This window comes from Rousettus aegyptiacus, unplaced genomic scaffold (genome assembly GCF_014176215.1).
Source record: "Rousettus aegyptiacus isolate mRouAeg1 unplaced genomic scaffold, mRouAeg1.p scaffold_m13_p_9, whole genome shotgun sequence".
NCBI classification, from domain to species: Eukaryota; Metazoa; Chordata; class Mammalia; order Chiroptera; family Pteropodidae; genus Rousettus; species Rousettus aegyptiacus.
The window spans coordinates 16024067-16032888 of record NW_023416312.1 but is presented as its reverse complement, the minus strand read 5'-3'; positions in this window follow the sequence as shown (position 1 = coordinate 16032888).

Sequence of the window (8822 nt, the reverse complement as noted above, 5' to 3'; positions counted from 1 at the left end):
ATATAGTTGGAATCATACAATATGTAGGTTTTTCAGATTGGTTTCTTTCACTTAGTAGTACGCATTTAAGAGCCCTTCATGTCTTTTCCTCACTTTGAAGCATTCTCCTTGATTAGCTTATAAAATCTAGATTCTTGGTACTGACACTCAAGGTCACTCATTTTTTTTTTGTTCTACACTTTGTTTTTAGACTTTCTTCCACTGCTCTCTTTGCTCCTAGGGAGCTGGACTCCGCTTCTTCTTGAAGACCCCTGGTCCCACGTTTATCCCATTTTCTTTGACTAGAATGCCCTCTTGTTGCCAGTCCTGGTTAGTTCTGAAGTTATCCTTTCTTCCTCTGAGCATTGCTGGCACATTTGACACCTCGGTAAGACTGTTATCTTCTTATTCTGTACATTTTAAGTATTTGTGCACATCTCTTATTGGGAGTTTTCTGAGGAAAGGAATAATTTATATTTGCAATCCTCACAGGCCCTTTACATTTAGTTTATGCTTTTTTAAAATGAAAAGAGATTAAATCTTAGGTTTGGATTATTTCATGATGACTAGAAAAGTAGAGAGAGAGAGAGAGAGAGAGAGTGTGTATGTGTGTGTGTGTGTGTGTGTAAGCATTCATTTTGACCTCTGATTTGAACCTCTTTCTAGACACTAACTTAATTTAGGATTGTAGGTAGTTAAGGAATAGGAAAATATCTTTCTTTGTTCTTTGTGCTACTAAGGCTCTATTGGGAGCTGTTTTAAGCGCATGGAGATAGATAGAAGGCAGAGTTCTCTAATATTTTAAAATTTAGATAGATACAGTATAAATCATTTCTGGAGGTGACATAGTACCCCCCTGTAGTACTGTATCTGAGAGGGCTGTTAGATGAAAGTAATCTTTTCTAAACTCAAACTGACATGGGAACAGTTAAATCTGATTTGTGAGTTACTGAAGTGTCATCTTTTATTCTTCTCAAAGACCTTAACAACTTGAAGGTGAGGACAAAGGGAAGGAAAGAAATGGAAACTCATTTATTTTTCTTGATGTAGAAATTGCTGTTCATCAAAATCTTCACTCTAACGACTTGCAATGATACAATTGATGGGTCGTAAAAATGTTCACTGAGTTTTGACATATTGGGTCACTCTTTATTTTATTCTGGTAAATTTGGGGATTTAGCTCTCTTTCTGTGGATGGGGTTATGCCCCACTACTTAATAATGAGGGTATTAAGGACCACTTACTTGTACCACGATTTGCCGTAACTCCCCAGGACTTTTTGCCACTTTATTTCATTCTGAGTATATGAATCTAATCCCACATTTTGTTTATTCATTAAAATATTTCTTCTCCACTAAGGTACAAGAAGGGGAACACCTAAATTTATTTATTTATTTATTTTAAAAATGTATTTAAATTAGTTTTAAGTATACAGCACATTAGCTAGACATCTACATAGTTCATAAAATGATCCCCCCAGTTGCTCCATCCCTCCCCTGGCCCTCCATCTAGCCATCATATTAATGCTACTGCATTCCCTCTGCCATGCTTCCCATTCCTGTGACAAACTATTAACTACTAATTTGTACTTCTTTAACCCTTCACCCCATTCTACCAGTTCCCCAAGCCCCCCTCCTCTCTGTCCGTCACCAAATTGTCCACTATATTTGTGAGTCTGAATAGTGCTTTGAACTGCAGAAAATGAAAATGGGAAAGAAAAACCAGAGAATATGACGAAATACTTATTATGCTTTTTTATTGCAACCATATGAGGGAGGCCATTAGTATTTTTTTTTTTACCATTTCAGAGACAAGTATAACAAAAAAAAAGTTATTTGTTTTCTTGAGTTCTACTTTTCCTGTTTCTTCGTTCATTTATCCATCAAATATTCTCTGAGTACTACTCTATGCCAGGTAGATTTCTGGGTGATGGCATTCAATAGTAGGTCCTTCATTGATGAGGTGACATCCCCACTCCCACTGTCATCTTTGCTACTTACTACATGATATCCAGCTCTGATCATGGAGCTCTAGCATTGTATTTGCTACCTGTTTTTACAGTGTTTTGCATAGTACATGTGTGACAAAGTGATTCTCAGAAATTTATCATGAAGACATGTTAGCCTAATGCAAATTGAAGTTCCTCTTACTCACGCTGTCAAGGCAGCTATTTCAAGTGAGGGTTTCCACAAAGAATAATATAGTAGTTCTGTTTCAGTTGAGAATATGAGTCTCCCTATGACAGGACTTATGTCTTGTCCCTAGTAGCTACTTGACTAATCTTGAGAAAGAACTTCTTGGTTTCTTTCTTAGAGGAAATGATTACCAGCATAACTACCGCCATTCACAATAGGAATTGGAAAATATTAGTTTTTCATGTATATGTATAAGTGGTTGTCTTTTATATACTTCTTATTTGAGTACCGAGCTTTCATTATTTCTGTCTCCTGAGGTCACCTGGAAGAAATCCCTCCTCTGCTCTAAACTCCACATTTTATTTGGTCTCTTTTAACAGATGTTGACTGATTTTAAGAACTTCTTAACTCGTTTGACTACCTTCTTTCTCTGTCTGAGAGCTTTTTCAAGAAAGCTGATCTAATCATGTCCTTCTCCAGCTTTAAGTGTGCAGCGGCTTTTCAGGGCCTACCTTAACTACAGAATCTCCCCTGACCCGATCTTTTCCCTCCTTTCGACAGCCAGAAACTGGAGCATTCTTTCCCCCGCTTATTTCCATGCCACTCTCTTTATACCTCTAATGTAGCACGTATTACACAGTAATATAATTAGTCATTTACATTTCTGTATTCCTTACTTAGATTTTGAGCATGTTGAGGGCAGAGGCATTGTCTTATTTATCTTTGCCTTTCCAACACCTTGTACAGTGCCTGGCATAAACTAGGCAATAATTATTTGCTGAACTGAATTAAACAAATACACTGGAAGCTCCTAGGGAAGTCCTAAAGATTTTTACAGGAAACATTAAATTATTTCTGTGTATTATGAATTTTTACCTTTTCAGCAACCACCTGTTACTTATCTAAGCCAAAATAAGTCTTCCTATAGTAATTTGATGAGTTCTGAATCTTTCTGCTATATGACAGACTTTTGAAGATGTAGCACAACTATCAGATAACCCCCATCCATGCCCATTTTGTCCCATTTCTCCTTCTTAACATCAATAAAAATCAAAAAAATAGATAATTTTGCAATTGTTCTTCTTTGGGAGATTCAGTCCAAAATGATATGGTTTGAAGTGAACGTTTTAAAATTTAATTTTATTATAAATTTCAAGTATACAGTACATTGGTTAGACATTTGTATAGTTTATGAAATGATCCTCCAATTGCTCTTTCTCTCCTCTGGCTCTACACATAGCCATTACATTACTGCTGACTGCATTCCCTATGCCGTGCTCCCCATCCCCGTTACCATCTCTTAACTACTAATTTGTATGAAGTGAATGTTTTGAGCTCTGGATCAATCAGAATTCTAGCAAATCCTAAAATAACATTGGAATCCATAGGAAGTCCACTTACTTAGATTTCCCCACAGAAAGAGAAAGAAATGAACTTCCTGAGAGCTCTGTGTTTAGAGAAAATAATCTCTACCTGGTACTTGATGGAGTTTGCTTAGTGAAAAAGTGTTTTTCAGACAAGGCTTACCTCTGTTTTGAATTCACCTCATCTTTCCACTTTTATCTTTCTCTCTCTCTTTTTTTTCCTGCTCACTTTTTTTCAGAGCTTCTCTCACAGTTCTTTCCCCACCTATGTGTGCTGTTTAGAGGCCATCCAAAAAACTCTGTTCAAGCTAAGGTATTAATAGACTGATGGATTATTTCTCTAATGAGATTTTACACTTTTGAAAGGACACCTGGACAAGAAAATGCCCTAGACCAAAGGAGTAGTACCTCCAATTGTAGATATTCATGCACTGTAGCAGATTAAAGGGAAAGAAAATTTCACATACATTTCAGATCACATCACAGAGGCCCTGGGACTAAGAAACTTTATGCTTTTATGGGGACTGTGGGAGGCTTAGTGTGATTTGAAAGATGAGAGGATCTATGAGACATTCAAAACATGAGCGTTCATGTTATGGGTTTTCAAACTGCGTTCTTAGTACTTGGGGATTCTGTGGAAAAACTTTAGAGGTCAGCAAGGTGATATGAGGAGGAGACCAAAAGAATAAGTGGGTTTGTCTCTCTCCTTCCCCCTTTGTTAAAAATAGTTAAGTATTAATAATCATATTAATGTTATTTGACTAATTAGATAATAGTATGGTACTACTACTATCTTTTAATAAATTAGGTTTTGTGTTAAGATTTGAAGATAAAAATGTCTTACCCATTTTTTTTGACACTGCTATTTAAGCTGACATATTCTGTGCCCAGGAATCCCTGTCAAAATGTCTTTAAGCAAAAACCTATTCAGCTGTCACTGTCTCAGGGGTGTTAGTTATCAGATAGCTAAGCTCTGAAATGTAGAGGATAGGATTTAGAGAGAATGGGCAACAGGGATGGAACATTTGGTCATGAAGACAGGAGAAATAGATAAAGCAGAGGCATGAAAGTGGGGATGATTAGAGGTGAGATTAAAGGGTGTCAAAGACAAATTTGCCTGCTTCATGATTTTGTCCATGATGGGCCCTGTCAATGATGCTAGACTTCAGGTTTTCAGAACTTTTTCATCCTTTCCTGTATCCACACTCTTGGCCATGCAACTTTGCATGTCCTTTCACTGAAAGAGGAATATACTTCTATGCCCCTTAACTTTGAACTTGGCCACATCACTTGCTTTGGTCAGTGGGATGTGGGAGCAAACAGCACTGTACCTGTGTCAAGTTTAGCCCTTATGAGGCCTTTGGAGTTCCCCTTACCCTTTGCACTTCTATTCATCACCATGAGAAGATCATGGTCCAAATAGTCTGTTAATCAAGGAGGTTAAGAGACATCTGGAGCTGAGCTGGATCTAACCTGCAGCCTGGAGCCATCTAGTTAAGCCAACCAAGATCAGCTAAGCCCCCTCACCTAATGTGCAGACATGTAAGAAATATATTTTTAGTTTTATGCCATTGAGATTTTATGATTGTGTATTAGGTAGCAATAGCTGGCTGATACCATAGGTAAGAACTTGAATTTTCAGACATATCAGAATTTGGGCAACCTCCCTAAATAGTATTCTCATCTGTGAAATGTATGTAATTATATCATACAGTTATGGGCATTAAATAAAATAGCATATGTAAAACACTAGGCAAAGTGCCTCATCATTACTATTATTATACTTACAGCTACAAACATACTTTGGGGCTCAAATGCAATGAAGTAGGAGAGATGCATGGATTTCAAGATAGCAAATTAAATATTAGAATATATGGTGGTTTAAAAAAAGCCATTTATTCTAAAACTAGGGACAGATAAATTCTCTTTCTTTAGTTTAATGCTTGTTAGACTTTATAAATTTGAATAATTGGCTTGGAAATATTTTTCTTTTAAAGGGAAATAAAAACATGACTTTACAAACATCACTTGGTGTATAAATTGTTATTAATCACATGCCGTAGTTAACAGTTTGACTTGTTTGTGACCAAGAGTTCAGGTGAATACACGAAATTTATTTTGTAATTTTCAACATGCCAATAAAAAACAGCTTTTCTTCGCCCCTCTATTACCATCAAGTTGGAATAAATTGACTCTTAATGCAAAGTTGTGGCCAGGGGTTGAAATTTACATGTGATTGATGGTCAAAGTGCTGACTCGCTGCACCCCCTCTTTTTCTTGTATATCACCTACTGGACTGGGACCTGTTTTGTAAAATATTGAAATACTCACTGGTCTCTCTGCCCCATACATGTCCTTGAAAATAAAGAAAAATAGTTGATTAAATTGGTTGTTAAAAAAGAAAAAGGCAACCTCTAATAGATAAATATGCTTTTGTAAAATATATTTCTAATTACTTTGTCTTCAGGTATACAATCTTAATGTACTATTTCCTAACCAATTACTAAATCAATATGTTCAACCATCTTTTAGCACCCAGTTCAAGTTTTCTTGCAGAGACTTTAGAATGGATCTGAAACCCCAGCAGTGGAGGTGTGTCCTCTTTCTTTACTAAGGCACTTCCCTATGTTGAACTTTCATTTCCACAAAGAGCACTCCTGAAAGGAAATATCAGCCACACTGCAGCTGTCAAATGCTTTTTGGTTGCAGTTATACCAAAATGTGCTAGACTTGTCTTTGCTTTTTTCATTTTGGTGTTTTGCTAATGAAACTAGTAAAAATGCTTAGACTTCATTTTCCCCTTTTATTTCTTTTTTAATTAAAAATTATTGGAGTGACTCCCCCCCCCTGCCCTTTAAACACATGTGCATGTGTATGCAGCATGGGTAGATCACTATATTCGTATCCGAGACAATGATTTGGGTGCATGTGTTTTATTGGGTGGCGACTCCCGAAAACATGGTGAGGGAGTTAGGAAAGAAAGAAAAGGTGCAGTAATGAGCAAGTTATCGCTGTGGGAAACTGGAGTTCATTTCTTCTGGGGACCCCCTGAGAAATCATGTAAAATACACTCACAATTTTCCCACTAATGGTTTATAAAGCTGAGGTATTTATTCCTTTGTGCCCTGTCCTCTTGATTGAAAGTGGCTTATGGGAGTGTTACCTTCCAAGCCTTTCCAGCCTTCCCTGCATATGCAGGACTCATTTCTGCAGCCAGAGATAGACCTCAGGCAGAGAAGGTGTGTGCTATGTAACTGTCCACCCAAGCTGCAGGTGACTGCTGAGGTTAGCAGAAGGAACATGGGGAAGAGTGCCAAAAGCATCTGCTACAGGCACTAAAGGAGAAAACATGTTTCCTCTATTTTTATTTAAAGTTGAAACAAAAATCAAGGTTTCTCATGTTCTGTGAATTTCAAATGCAGTGTCCTGGTCTATTTCCATAAAGGGTTTTTATTTTCTAGGTTAAACTCCTTTTTTCTTATTGGTATGGGAAATATAAGGCAGAAACCCAGAATTTTTTTCTCACAGCCAAAAATAAGAAATGAAAAAAATTATTTTATCTTCAAAAACAAAGACTTATAAAGTTTATTTTTTAATTTATGGTTGTTTTTTTCCATGTTACTTCGCTTCCTTGTCTTAACTTTTTCTAACTTGAGGGATTGTGTTGCTAATTCTCACCACAAGATGTCACTATTTTACCAGCTTAATATCTAAATGCTTTTCTTGTAATGTTTTAAAACTATTGCCTTTGCTGATGCTTCAATAACGTATTGAAACACATTCACTGAAATTGTCAAAATTTTTCTGGTAGAGAAAGTTATAAAATTTCACTTGAATAAAGACCAAATCATAAATGATCTGATCATTTCCCACAGAATCTAGAACTTTTTATGAACTTTGAAATAATCACCCTCTCAACCCCATACACATTGGGCAGATAAAATTATCATGGTTAAATAAATATTTTACTTTTTCATTATTTACTTTATTTTATACTTTTTATTTTTTATTTTATTTTACTTTTTCAAATTAATTAATTTATTTTTATGGTGACATTGGTTAACGAAATCTGTTAAATTTCAGCTGTACATTTTAACAGTAAGGCGCATATATATGTACATTGTATTTTTGTTTACCTCTCATAATTAGATTTATTTCTGTCACCAAATGTTTGACCCTTTTTCATTCTATGCTTTTTAGATTTACAAGGCCATCTTTTAATTCAGCACTTCTCCAATATTCCAAAATAAAACTCCAAATGATGTGTTTCTGGAGAATTCCTTTTGAATTTTGATTTTACTAGCAAAAGGAGAACTTTTCTGAAGTCTAGATGAGAAGCATGTCACATGTCCACTACAGAAAAGCTTCACAGAATTAGTAGAGCCTGGACTCCTTCAAATTGCGCGGTGACTTCATTATGGATGGCTACTCTTAAATTTATAGTCCCTCTCCATGGAGTTTCCATGCAGAATCCATTCTTGATAACTGCTTTATAATTATATTTACCATACCTATAGAGACAAAGGAGTTTAATTTGGAATATAAAAGTCCCCTTATGGAAACATACTGGGGGGTGACTTGCAAATATTTGATTTAATCACTTCATTGTTTAGAACAAATACTTTTCCTTTGAAATGCATATAACTTGGAACCCTTTGATTTGCCTCTTTTTATTTCTAAAAAGAGGAAAAAACTTTTGGAACAAGCCATACTGAAATGTACCTTGATGGTTCATATGAGTTAGTATGATAGAGAAGAATGGTCTGTAGGCTTCAAGTAATATACCTAGATGCCATGCTTCTCCCTGTCATTCCTTGGCTATGTACATTTGCCTGCATATGTATGTATGTATGTATGTGTGTGTGTATGTATACCTCTCTTCATGTCTCATTTTCTTCACCTGATAAGTGTGTGTGTGTTTGTAATAATAATACCATCTTTCCAGAGTAGGTTTGAAATTAGAAATTGTGTTAGCATCCTACTGCTGCTGTAACAAATTATCACAAATTTAGTGGCTTAAAACAACACAAATTAATTTTCTTAAAGTTCTGGAGGCCAGAAGTTCAAAATTCATTTCACTGGGCAAAAGCCAAGGTGTCAGATGGCCTGATTCCTTTTGGAGGTTCTAGGGGAAAATTGGTTCCTTGACTCAACTTCTAGAGGCTGCCAGAATGCATTGCCTTATCTGGTTTTTGGATTCTTCTTCCATCTTCAAAGTCAGCAGAATAGCATCTTCAAATCTCTCTGTTTGAATCTTCACATCTCCTTTTCTTTTATAAGGATTCTTTTGATTTCATCGGACCCACCCAGATAATCCAGGATAATCTCCCCATTTTAAGATCCT